Source organism: Sinocyclocheilus grahami, unplaced genomic scaffold, assembly GCF_001515645.1.
Source record: "Sinocyclocheilus grahami isolate Dianchi unplaced genomic scaffold, SAMN03320097.WGS_v1.1 scaffold281.1, whole genome shotgun sequence".
Classification (NCBI taxonomy): domain Eukaryota; kingdom Metazoa; phylum Chordata; class Actinopteri; order Cypriniformes; family Cyprinidae; genus Sinocyclocheilus; species Sinocyclocheilus grahami.
Window position 1 is genome coordinate 437,007 of NW_015505460.1, and position 14,233 is coordinate 451,239.

At 35.4% G+C, this 14,233-nt stretch overlaps 1 protein-coding gene across 4 annotated transcripts in view; it reads right to left on the reverse strand.

Moving 5' to 3' along the window:
• tbl1xr1a (TBL1X/Y related 1a) overlaps positions 1-14,233 on the reverse strand; it is a 92,711-nt gene that overhangs the window by 20,425 nt on the left and 58,053 nt on the right. The window contains exon 1 of one of the 4 annotated variants that reach the window (XM_016292120.1): positions 8,463-8,528. The exons of the other annotated variants lie outside the window; for them this stretch is intronic. The gene's annotated coding sequence lies outside the window, so the exon portion shown is untranslated. Of the gene's footprint in view, positions 1-8,462; positions 8,529-14,233 lie in introns of those variants that run through there. 4 annotated transcript variants of the gene reach the window in all.

Genomic DNA, 14,233 nt, shown 5'->3' on the forward strand with positions numbered 1-14,233 from the left:
TGTATATATATATTATATATATATATATATATATATATATATATATATATATATATATATATGAGATTATGAATATGATGATTTGTAAAACGATCACTCCGAGAGATGTCATGACAGAAATACAATGTTCTGGCATGAAACTCTAGATGGCGCAGTCCGATAGATCTAACTCGGTATGACATTATGACATCATCATCACACCACAGCAGATTGTTTCTCTCCTGTATCAGTAGCCAATGTGCTCTCTGCTCAACATTCAAAAATTCTTATCTAATGTTAGTAGTAGCAGTTTGCAGCACACTCCAGAAACCCTCCACCTTCCCCAGCTCCACATCTGCTACAGGGTGATCATGTAAGAAATACTGCTGCTGCACATACAACATGAATAACCCCACATACATGTTCACAGCAGCATGATGTGGATGTATTGGCAGTAGCAAGTCACTGTACTTGCTCTGCCGCAGCAGCAGCATAGCAGATCTATTCCGCCAAGACCAAATACATTAACATTGTCAGGCAATATATATATATATATATTTTTTTTTTTCCCAAACACACACCCAGGTACAATATAATAATTTCATAAAATCATAATAGAAATTTTATATTACATGCCTCTAACTGCTCTTCATGAAACACTTGGCTACTTGTAAACCGAACCAATGTCACAACACATAACAGAGCAGCTCTGAAGCAGACGTGCTACCATCACCCCACATCCAGACAATAGTACCATTTTTCTTCCTCTTTTCAAAGCAATTATGTCAACACCATTTCCACCAGATGCTTTTGGAGAAATCAGCATATGGCTCGCATCCCTCCGTCAGCATGTCGAGTTCAAAGGAAAAGCAGCCCAATCAATCCCGCAGGAACAATGACCTTTGCTTATTAGATGCCACACGCTAGCGAATGCTGTCACATGCGATTAAGACAGATGCTGGACTAAACTGCTTGTGATGAAACCTACTCTCCGAAGGGCAAAAAATAAAATAAAATTAGACCAGTGAGATTAATGCGTCACCTCACTTGACCTACTTTAGGATCTGGATTCATCAGTGTCTGTTTACACTCTTCAGTATGTCAGCCTATGGATAGCTTAAATATAGTCATCTCTGCACACAGGAGAATGTATTTTAACGTCCAGCCCATCTCCTATAAAGTGCATAACCACAGGCACTATGGGATCATTAAACGGTCTTGTTTCAGCTCCAACAAAAGTTGGATCAAAGTCATTCTGCAAAGGACAAAAGACTCTAAAACCTTTAAAGCCACCTGCATTTCCAACAGTGTTTAAGTAAGCAGTCAGCCTTGTTCAAAACCACAATAAACATCATGGAGTTGAAATGTATGACTTTTAAATAAACACATTTTTTGTTTTGAAAAATCCTTGATTAATGTTTTTTAATATATTATATTTTCTGAGATTGTTCGCAATGGCTCACTTGAAAACGATTAACTGTTTAAAGCTAATTAAATTCAACACTCTCATACCAGAAACAATTTGCTGCTATGGTTTGTAACTGAAGCTAGCAAACAAATCCGTATGAAAATGCCACAAAATTGCACATTTACAGATGCACTGCTTTGCACATGTATTGAATGCTTGAAAGTTGGCTCTCTTTCACAACCAAAAGTAAAGTTGATTGCAGATCTATCATGTAGAAGTCATATTTTAAAACAAAGTCCAAAGAAATAAACAAGAAATTATATTTTACACACTGAAAACGAAGTCACAAAAATATCACAAAGATTAAGGTGGATCTGATGGCATTTAATTTACAAACAAACAGCATGCATCTTTTGACAAATAACATTTTTAAACCTCAATTTTTACGCTGTTGCATGGCTAATTTTTGTAAAGCTAATTTTAAATCCTTTAAGCTGTCAAATCCTGAGCCCAACAGCTTAAAGTAAACACCACATGGCAACTTTTGAAAACAGTAAAGTTTGTGGCTGATATAATAGAAGGACATATCAGAGACAGGGAAGGTTATCTGCATATGTTGTGACATTGCATCTGGGTGAGCGCGGCTGTCACTTTTCTGTCTGAGGTGGCTGTTTTTTGTAATGAAATGTTGACTCTCATATCAACGATTTTATCTTGGGTTGGAAAGGGCGGCGACGCCGCTGCTCCAAACCAGGACTTGACAGAGGGCAACAAGAATGGGAGGTAACATGAGGACAAGATCTAAACTGCCTGGATTCCTGGAGGACCATGCGGATTGCATAATGTTTTTGCCCTCCTCTGGCACTTTGAGAACTCTAAGCATTCATTTAGAAAAACAATAATATGACTTGTTTTTTACAGAAAAAGGAAGCATTTTGAAAGAAAATAAAATTTTTAAAAGGGTTACCAAAATAAAACAGCTCCTTTCTAGGATTGATTAAACTTATAAAAAAAAAAGAATGAGAATTATTAATATTGACAGATTTGTTCCAACAATTGTTATGCTAATTAGCATACCTACATCATTAATTAGTCCTTTGTGGTTGCTTAATCAACAAGTCAACAGCCTGTTGTTTTTGAATCTATGTGAAAAATGTTACCATCCTGTACAGGGCTCTATTTTCAAGCACCGTCTAATCAATAATCCAAAATTTTATCAAAAATTAGCCTTCCCATTACGAGGTGATATTTGACTCCTTAAAGTGATTTACAGTGGAATTTTGTTTTTACCTTTGTAATGGCATTTTTCTAACTTTATTAAAAGTATGTAATCTTTTAAGTCAAATTTAAAATATATATATATTTTATAAGCTTTTTAAAAATTCTTATTAAAACCACAGAATAAGAATAAGAACAATAAGTTACTAATCAAATGAAATCAGTATTAAAATTAATTTGAACAGAGGTGGCACAGAAGAACACAAAAGTGGCATGTAGGTGTATTTTCAGACATTTAATGAGGATCAGAGGTGACATGGGTGCAATTAAATCCATAAATTCATGTTAAGATTAATGTTTTAAAAAATGTTGAATATAGAAATATTAAATGATTTAAAGAACTGAAAAGATACTTTAAAAATGAAAAACTGCCAGCAGGTGGCGACAAGTCACGAATGAGAATTATTAATATTGACAGATTTGTTCCAACAATTGTTATGCTAATTAGCATACCTACATCATTAATTAGTCCTTTGTGGTTGCTTAATCAACAAGTCAACAGCCTGTTGTTTTTGAATCTATGTGAAAAATGTTACCATCCTGTACAGGGCTCTATTTTCAAGCACCGTCTAATCAATAATCCAAAATTTTATCAAAAATTAGCCTTCCCATTACGAGGTGATATTTGACTCCTTAAAGTGATTTACAGTGGAAAACCTTTGAAGCTCCCCTCAGTGATCACAATCACAAATATGATGAAGATCTGGTCAGTCACACTGGTGCTCCTAAATATTTTTTCATAGTCGCACGCAGTAGTTTTCAGTCGCACTGTAGAGCCCTGCTGTAACTGAATGATCCTGGAGCTGATTTCATCTGCTGCAGCACAGACACAGACGTGATGTGCGTGTTTAATGAACTTATTTGCCTCTGTTAACGAGTGACACTAAATGCGGCCTGACTGCCAGCAGCTACAGAGCTAAACTATGAGTAAAAATATATATATTTTATAAACTTTTTAAAAATTCTTATTAAAACCACAGAATAAGAATAAGAACAATAAGTTACTAATCAAATGAAATCAGTATTAAAATTAATTTGAACAGAGGTGGCACAGAAGAACACAAAAGTGGCTTGATGTACTTTCAGACATTTAATGAGGATCAGAGGTGGCATGGGTGCAATTAAATCCATAAATTCATGTTAAGATTAATGTTTTAAAAAATGTTGAATATAGAAATATTAAATGATTTAAAGAACTGAAAAGATACTTTAAAAATGAAACAAACTGCCAGCAGGTGGCGACAAGTCACTGATTTTATCACTGAATCATTCATTCAATTGATTCATTCGAACGGCTGATTCATTCTGGAATGAAGCAATGGACAGTATTTATGAATGGGTAATCATGAATCACTGACTCACAAGATTCGTTTAAAAACGCAGTTCATTCATAAACGAGACACCGCTGTGTTTGAATGGAGATGCGCAGTGGCTGAGCTGTGACTTTGTTTCAAACTATTTTGGACGATGAAATAGAGCAAAATCAGACAATAGTGTTATAGTCAGACAATGTAAGTCACTTAATATTAACTTCTTGTCTATTGAACTGCTGTATTAAATCAGAATCACATTTACAAACTCCCTTAAAAATAATTAAAAACTGTCACTCATCTTAGCTCATCGCGATCTCACATTTATAATCAACGAAGCTCTCTACACTGCACAATGAATCTTTTATTTTCACCGTCTACACTTTGCTTATGAAAGGATTCATGAGATAGGCCTATGTCTGTAATACATTACTCGACGCTGCAAAAACACGTAGAAACCTTTGAAGCTCCCCTCAGTGATCACAATCACAAATATGATGAAGATCTGGTCAGTCACACTGGTGCTCCTAAATATTTTTTCATAGTCGCACGCAGTAGTTTTCAGTCGCACTGTAGAGCCCTGCTGTAACTGAATGATCCTGGAGCTGATTTCATCTGCTGCAGCACAGACACAGACGTGATGTGCGTGTTTAATGAACTTATTTGCCTCTGTTAACGAGTGACACTAAATGCGGCCTGACTGCCAGCAGCTACAGAGCTAAACTATGAGTAAAGCAGCTGAAGCTGACCCTACAACCTACACAGTCTTTCTGTAGTATGAATCACTAAATTCAACACCAAGTTGGACCAAAGGTGAGGCATTGATGTGTATATCAAAGGACAAATGTGTTATGAGCTAAGTGAAAAGCAGAATGCATTGCAGCACCTCAAGGCTTGAATCTCACAAAACTGGTCCAGAACATATTTCGCCACAAAGACAAAAGAAATAAAAAAACATTTATTTTAATAATTGTTATTTCTATCATGACAACTCTCAGAAGATTTTAGCATGGTAATGGATAAGACAATGTTAATGTACAGTATTTGATCTGCTCCTAAATTGCTGCTGCTGATGTAGATTATTGCTGCTGCAAATCAAGTACAGGAACTTGCTACTGCTAATACATACGTCTTACGGTGCTGTGAGTATTTAAGACTATTTAAGCTGGGGAAGGTGCTGTGAGTATTTAAGACTAAGCAAGCAGATCTATACAGGTGGAGCTGGGGAGGTGGAAGGAACTCTGAAAGCATGCTGCGACATGCTCTAGTGAATGCTAACCAGCCATTTAAATGTAAAGCAGCAAGCTCATTGCCTGCGTATGCAACATGAACCAGTCAGCTTGTGTCAATTAGTTTAAGGCTCATCAGTTGCGTTAAGGACCCATCAGCTTGCGCCATCTAAAGTTTCATGACAGAACTTGGCATTAATATTTCTCCCTCAGTTCTTTAAAACAAGAAAACTCATTACTGTAAAAAATAAAGGATTGGAGACATATGGTGAGTATTTAAGAAGAAATGTGATTAAATGTGCTTATTATTTATATAAATAAATGTAACAAAAAGAATAATCCAAAACAAGCTTAAATTTCTTTGTGCATTATACTAGCATTCAAAGGTTTGGGGTCAGTGGGATTTTTTTCGTAATGCTTTGAACTAATTAGTTTTTTTTTACCAAGGGTGCATTTATTTGATCAAAAATACAGTAGAAACAGTAAATGAAATAGCACAATTTGAAATAATTGTTTTCTATTTTAACACATTTGAAAATGTAATTTATTACTGTGATGGCAAAGCTGAATTTTAAGCAGCCATTTAAACTTTTATTTTTTATTTTACAATATTGAAAACCGTTTTATTGCTTCATATTTTTGTGGAAACTTTTATTTTGGGGGATGAAAACAAAGTTGAAAAGGAAATATTTTTTTAATATTATAAATGTTTTTAATGTCACTTTTGATCAATTTAATGCATTCTGTGTGTATAGGTAATAAATAATTTTACCCTCTTTTGATACTGGGGTGACACATGATCTGGACTTTTGTGTGTGTGTGTGTGTGTGTGTGTGTGTGATGAGATTCACACAGTTATTGTCAGAATTGCAATAATGTAACCTCAAATTTGTTGCTTTATCTGGCATACCTAGAGTATCCAGCATGTGATAACTAACCAGGCAAAGAAATGACCATAATCAATGCTGGAGCTCAGAGCCAATAATCAATAGCAGATTGGTTTAACCACTCCCGGTCAGTTACGAGAGTTAATCATCTCCATATGAACTGAGTGCACTGACAGCGTTTCCAGGAACTCACTATAATGCAACTCAGACAGCAGAAATGACTAATGAGTAACATATTCAAGGTCTGTGGAGACCCGGTTAACAGGGGAGGCATCTTATCTACACAGCGATAAAGGAAGTATCTACCCTTCAACCCGATTCTGCTGCTGGTGTGTTTTTTTACACATGTAGACACTTAGGATGGGGTGTTTCTGGAACATGTGGAACAAGCACTGCCTAAAGGTCTGCTGAAACATGATCTCGCTGGAGCTGTTCAGAAGGGTTACATCATATCACCACCTGCCAAAATCACTTACTATAGCAAGAGTGCCAGTACACACACTCATTCATTGTTCTTATTTGAGTGCATAAGCATTAGCGATTACATTAAGAAGCTTTTGTCTGCTCTCAAAACGTAACAGTTACCGATAAAGGCAACTCGGGATAAAGCTGTCACCTTTGGCCTATTATAAATAGCAGATTGTTAAATTTATAAATTACATCCTAAGCACCATCTAAGTTTGTGATCTGATGACAGTCTTGTGCATACGATAATGTTTGCCTTCACATTAACACTACTACAATGCTGCAATTATCAGTGGGAAACATTGCTTTCTGGGTTTGGGGTGTATCAGTTAATGAATCATGACTAAAGCTAATTGGTAACAGTTATAATTATGTTTTTGTAGCGAACACTGATTTCAAAACACTACATTTTTACAAAATAAATGAGCAGCAGTAGGCCTTTTAATTTGATTGGCTAAGTCTGTATCACTCCGTATTGCTCTGAGACATGCAATGATTTATCCTGCTTCAGATTGTTTTGGAACTATTTTTGATGAAGGCAAACATATAACTGCTAATACTGCTCACCAGAAAGTGAAGAAAGCAAGCAAATAATATGAAATTGCCAAATACATGCTTATTACTATACCCTAAAACATTGTAATGCCATCATGATTCTGAGTAGGAAGTCTGAAGGTAGTATATGATCACATTATACACTATAAAAAATGCTGTGCTGTTCAGGATGTGTTATGACCCCTTGAACTTCATGGAAGTTAATTACAGTAATTTTGAATGTGCACAAGGGCGCCAGGCTCGGTGTATGATTCAAGGTAGTTCTGATTTAGGACAGACACCTAAACACTTTGATGAATAGCTCATCATTCTCTTTCCACTTTATATTAGGTGGCCTTAATGTACTTAAAATTAAATTCATAATTTGATACAATGCACTTATTGTGTACATACTTTAAAAAATGTTTTGCATGTAATTACATCTGTAATTAATTTAGGCCTAAATCTTCAGACAGATTTATTTATTTAGTTCCCACTTTATATTAGGTGGCCTTATCTACTATGTACTTGCATTAAAAAATAAATACAATGTACTTATTGTGTGTAAAACACTTTTGCTGCTATTGAGGTGGGATACGGGTAAAGTTAAGGGCAGGTTTGGTGGTTGTGAAAGAAAATTATATTTTTTAGCAAGGACACATTCAATTAATTAAAAGTGACAGCAAAGACATTAAAATGTTACAAAAGATTTCCATTTGAAATACATGCTATTAAGCACAACTGTTTTCAACGCTGATGATAAGAAATGTTTCTTGAGCAGCAAATCAGCATATTAGAACGGTTTCTAGAGGATCATGTGACACTGAAAACTGGAATAATGATTCAGCTTTGCATCACAGGAACAGGTACATTTTTTTAAATATATTCAAATAGAAAACAGTTATTTCAAATTGCATTAATATTGTGTAATATTGGTTTATACTTTCTTTTTTCCATGTATTTTTCCATTTATAGCATAAAAAATATCTTACAAACCCAAAACTTTTGAACAGTAGTGTATACAGTGTTCTTAAGCCTGAAGTCTATTTGGTCTGTCTCTCCATCTGCCAGTATTTACTACTAGTAATGCATTGATTATCAACCACACAAAGTGACTCCCAAGATTCCCACTGAACTGCTCTCCTCCATGTCATATGAAAAAATGTCACTGGACATTTCATTACAACATGCAAAAAAACATCCTAACACAAAGTATATACCAGAGGGAACAGTTTGTCTTGAATATTCGTGCTACAAACAGACTCTGAAACAGTTGTACATTTTCCATGTCCTTTCAAAAAACAGAGCCCAGTTTTTCCATTTTCATTAGAGAAAAAAAGCCATCTTAGCACCAACATGCATTTATACTCACCACACTATCAGCTTTATTTTCGCAAGGCAAACACTTTTTAAGGATCCAACCCAAGTGTCTCAGCACCTGCAATAACATTACAGAAAAGGGTGAATGAAGCAGAATTTGTCAAGCATCTGGACGTGAAGAAAAAACCCACCTGCTATGCACACCCCCCAATTAAACCAACCTGTCTGAGGTCAATGAAAGCCTGTTTGTGGACATTGTAGTTTAGATGGAAAATGCCATATCTTTCCCCATCTTTCTGCTGAGAGCCTCTCTCTATTGTTTTTCCATCTCTCCTGGGTAAGGTAACAAACTGAATGAGTGTCTCTATGGACTTTCTTAAAATGTCCAATAAATCTCAATTTCGCCTTATAAATTTCTTTAGGTTGCCACTTACATTTTTCATGACAAAAAAACAACAGAAGGAATTTCTTGAAAACAAACCCTCCGCACTGCCTTGTACGTGTTGTATTTGGACAACAGGCTAAAAGCATAAGTCAACTGACATTACAGAAGGTGGATTTCACTAATGTTTGTGAAAATGTCAGCATTACTTAGGGATGTAACGATTCACCTTGCCTCTGTATAATGCATATTAAATGCATTGCCGCTTTTTTTTTTTTTTACAGTAGGGCTGGGTGATATGGTAAACATTTAAAATCTCGATTTTTTTTTTCAGAACATTTGACCGATTCTCGATTTTTTTTATGATTTTTAACTAGACAACATGATTCAAGTAACTTTTTCTTTATTAGCCCTCTAAAGAAAATTCTATTCCAAGTGCACCACATACGAAGTTGTCAACATGATGTAAATGTTACACAAATCACTTTTTAAATATCTTTGCAGAAAAAAATGCACGAACTACATCTTGTACAAACTTGTCTTATACATATTAGATGTCCAGAAATAATACAAGGAAAATGCTTTAAAAATCAAATCTCAAAAGTCAAGGTAATTCAAATTCAAAATGACTGAAGGTATAACACTAGTAGACTATTATTAACTATAAATGTTCTGTAAAAACAACAGCAGCTTATAGCCTGTCACCATGATGTTTTTCCATTGTTTTTCCTATTCCACTGCCCGCGTCGCATCTTTGTCAACACAAAAGAACATTCTGTGTGAATGGCGCCTAGCAATAGGAGCACGTCACACGTGAGCAGTTAATCACGTGCACCAACATGCGGTTGGATTGTTTTTTCTCTTTACTGTTATCATTGGCATATTGTCAGTGTCTAATTCTAACGTTTGGCAATAGTTCTATTTAAAATCGCGATGCCTCGATTTCTAAAAAATACAATTGTGGCAAAACATTAAATATGAATTAATCGATAAAATCTGAAAAATCGCCCACCCCTAGTTTACAGTGGTGACCAAGGAAAAGCTGTATTTCTGCTGTTCCATAAGGGCCACCTGCTGTCAGAGAGTGAATTAGCGTTCTCATTCAGAGTCTGCCGTTTTTGTTTCCTTCAGAAGTTTGATATAGTATAGTTTCACAAAGCTAGAGTCAGACCATTTTGTTTTTGATTAAAATTTCGAAATTATACAATCTAAAGGAAATCAAAAACTGCTTATGCTGCATGCATGCAGCATCTTTTTGTTTGGATCGTGATAAAAATGCAGTGGTTGCCTCTAATTTTCGCATGGAAAGAACACGATTGAATTGAACGCAATTTCAAACTATTTTCGACGACGAAATAGAGCAAAACAGCTTTGGGATGCCCCAACAGCTTCTTGAAAGAAAAACAAAGGAAGGGAAGAAAGAAAGAAAGAAAAATAAATAAATCTATCAATAAATCAATAGTGGCCTTAGGGAAATAGTTTGTTTTTATTTTATAGGTTTAAATTACCTTAACTAATTTGCAACAAAAGAGGATGACATTCTCAATTTTGAAAGGACTACAAAAATGCCATAACTCGGCAAAACTGAAATTGGGTTTTTACTGCCTTGTCAAATGGTTTTGCCTGCAGAAAATACAAATTATAAACAGGCACTTTTAAGTAAGCGTTTATACAAAGCTCCATCTCATTATCAAGAAACTCGCATTACCAAAACATTTTATCTGAAATATGGCCCTAAGTTGAAATTTTGCCCTGCCATATACCCACAGCTAAATCAAGCCTAAAAGTAAAAAAAATAAAAATAAATTCATCCAGGGCAGTATTCCCAGGCGCAGATTAAGCCTAGGTCTGGAATTAATTTCTGCATTTATAAATCACCATCTTGAGCTCACCCTGAGTGTGCCGAGTTTCCACAGCCGAGTAATGAAACGCATGTATTGACATGGCAGTTAAGTTACAGCTATTAGTGGGTTTCAGTGGTCTCTTGTCTACCAAGTTTAAGCTTGAACAGAGATGGGTGGAAACTACTTCCTTCAGGCCGCCTGCTCCCAGCCCATGTCTCGCGGGTCTCTGAGACTTCTTTGTGCTGTTGCACCTGCTGCGTTCTATCTGTTTTCCAGAGAAGCAACGATCCAGTTAGCTCAGATTATTGGCCTGCGTTTGCTAAGCGAAGTAGCAGGTGTCATTACAGTGTTAAGCCAAAGAATGTCTGATCTGAGAAAAAAAAAAAGGGATGGCCAAGATTTGTTAAAAACCAACTTGGGAACTGATTTAGTTTGAAATCAATTCAATTACATTGCCAATTCATATAACATGTGAAAATAATTAGGGAAGCACATCCAATCCAATTAGAAACATTCTCTTACCCAAGTACTCGAGCTCAATTTACTGTGTTGTGCTACAAAATGTGTTAGAGACTGCAATTAATAACGCAACTCAAGCACGCTGCCACAAGCGCTATAACAGATATTAGTGTAAAGCAACACTAATACTAATTAGGAGTGTACAGTGTACCGGTGCTACAGAAGTATCGCAATGCCCAAGCCTCAAAATACCACATTATTTAATGCTAGTTCTTCAAATACCATTCACACAAGATGCAAGGCAAACTGTCACAGAATTAAATAACGATTAAATTGAAAGATTAACTTTTAATCTGACTGCATTTTATAAAGAGAACCCAGACATTTAACTGGCAAAAACATCCATTTGGGGCATCTCTACTAGGGATGTCAACGATTAATCGATGATCGGCTGCATAGACTCATTTTGCAGCATTAAGGTTAACGATTAATCGATTAATTGATCGTTAATTTAAACGACGATCGATCATGGAAATTATCGAAAATTGACATCCCTAATCTCTACATAAGTAAACAATTGAAAATAGCGCACGATATATAAAGGCAAAATCAACAGCATGAGAACCTTCTGTGAACATCCAGTTTGGGATCCAGCTGACTAGGGGCCCGGTGCGAGGTAGGACAGCCCTGTTTGTAATGCCCATGTTCGTTATTAAAGATTTGCTATTGAAATCATTTTAAGGTAAACTTCAAATGTTATCCAAATGTTAGGCCTATGTTTTGGATTTACAAAATCTCTCTTCAGTTTTCAGCTTAAAAAAACAAAAAAAGGTGTGAAAAATCTAAATTAGACTTTTTTTCACTTAAATATTTCCAACATTTAAATTATATTCAAATTTTATTCAAATACCAAACACCAGTTTTTTAAAACATCGATCCACAATATTTATCTGACATTCAACAAATATTTAAAGTTATTTTTTTTATTTCTTACATTTTTTTCTTTCAAATTTCTGTGTGAAAGTACAGAAATTAATACGTACATTTAAAACTACACCATTTTTGTATAATAATATTGCAGTGTATCAGAAGTAATAATAATACATTGTGTAATACAACAAAAGCCCCTGCAATACTGGCCCTCACTGAAGTCCACCACACTCAGCATGGAAGCTTCTCATGCTGATTTTGCCATTAGATATCATGTTTTATTTTTCACACAATTTATCAAGGTTTCATGATACTTTAGCTGGTATCCTACCATGAGACACCATAAAGATATTGTGACAATAACAGTTTTTGTCTTTCAGGTCAACTATTGTCAGAGCAGATAATGCATTATACTATCAACAAGAGTTAGAGAGAAGATTACAATAAGTTATCATGCAAGTGTAGTATTAACTTGGCAACATCTACGTTATGCTGTTGAACTTGTCTTCTCGGGTTTAGCTCAGGTGAGCAATTATTCTCTTATTCTAAGCTTTTAAGCGGAGACCTTTGTTTAAATCAACAAAACCACGTCCAATACTTAACTGAGTGCAATCTTCGACAGACAGACCTCAATATATACAATCTGCTTTGCCCTGATAACTTCAGTGCACACTACAATAAATAATTTTAATTAAAAAAAAATAATAATAATTTCCTAGTGAAAGGAAACAGTTTGTTGTCTGTGGTACAGGGGACCTAGATTCACACTGAAAATGTGCTAAAAGAAAACCCCCCTTCTTCAGAAAGTCTACCAGCGAAATTGAAACTTCACGTACTTGAGCACACAAAACATTTTCAGCAATCTTCACAATGCTACCTAGCTAAAAGGAAACAGATGTCACGGTTTCCTTTCAAAGAGCAGTTAGTCTTTCCTCCTACACACCAAAGTGACAATTCAGTGGAGTATGGGAGGCTGTTTCCTCATCTCATTCTCTCTCTCTCTCTCTCTCGTAAAGAAAGACAGAGGCTCCAACAGACGCTTCCCATCCCCCATGTGTTGCAATAAGGTAATGAGGGGGGTGTTCATTAACAACTGTTGATGCACCTGCTAGATAAGCCAAACACCTTCTTTATTGTTCTGAGGATCTTACATCAGACAGGAAGCAGCCAGATTAAAAATCCATAATCGTGTGATTTAGATGGAGCTGCAACAGCTCAGGCACAAAGGTTACATTTTGCATATTCATCACTAAATGGCAGTTGCCTTGACATTAATGCTAAATAATCTGGGGAGGTGATAGCATCAGGGACAGGGCTTTATGAAGTGAGCAAAAGCAAAACGAAAAACTAGTGATGGTCGAGATGGCTGAGTAATGAGAATAGTTGGCAAGACGATCTACATTTCTTCTTACTTTTTTTAGCCAGTTCACATGGTTTAATACTTTTCTGTTTGTTGCTTGTCAGTTTGTTCGATATGATCCCAATGAGATCTTGGTAAATGCAAAGACAGATTGTGTGACATCAACAATCACGCTTGTAAGACTATGACAAAACTACAAGCCGTTTCTCAATACCAAGTACGCAAAGTTCGGACTTGCATCCTCGGTAGTTCGGACTTCACAAGTCCGCCGGGGGCGGGAGGATGCAAGTCCGGTAATTCTGCAAAATGGAACAGCAGCGAACTTGATAACATCAGTCAGCTCGCCTTGGCTACTCAGGTTATCTTCACTGTATATGTACACACAATACGATGAAATAAGATATCGAACACCACTGCCTCTTTTCGTTTTATTTTAAACATTAATAGCAAAAAATTTAGTTCAGGGTACGTACATACATTACAGTGAAACTAAATATTATGTCAAACAACAACTTTTTTCGTTTTCATTTAAAATATTAATAGCCATAAAAATGTGGTTCATGCAATGCGTACACGCATTACAATAAAACAAAATGATTTCAAACACCACTGCCTTTTCGTTTTCGTTTTGAAAATATAAAACATTAATATTTAGGTAATATAACATATACTCTGATTATCTTCACTGAATGTATAATAAAATGAAATATTATTATATTAATATTTCATATATTAATAATAATATATATATATATATATATATATATAAATAATATAAAGTATTATATACAAGCATAACTCTGTCTTTTTTGTTAACTGTCAGTTTTAATGAAAAATAATAGTCATTA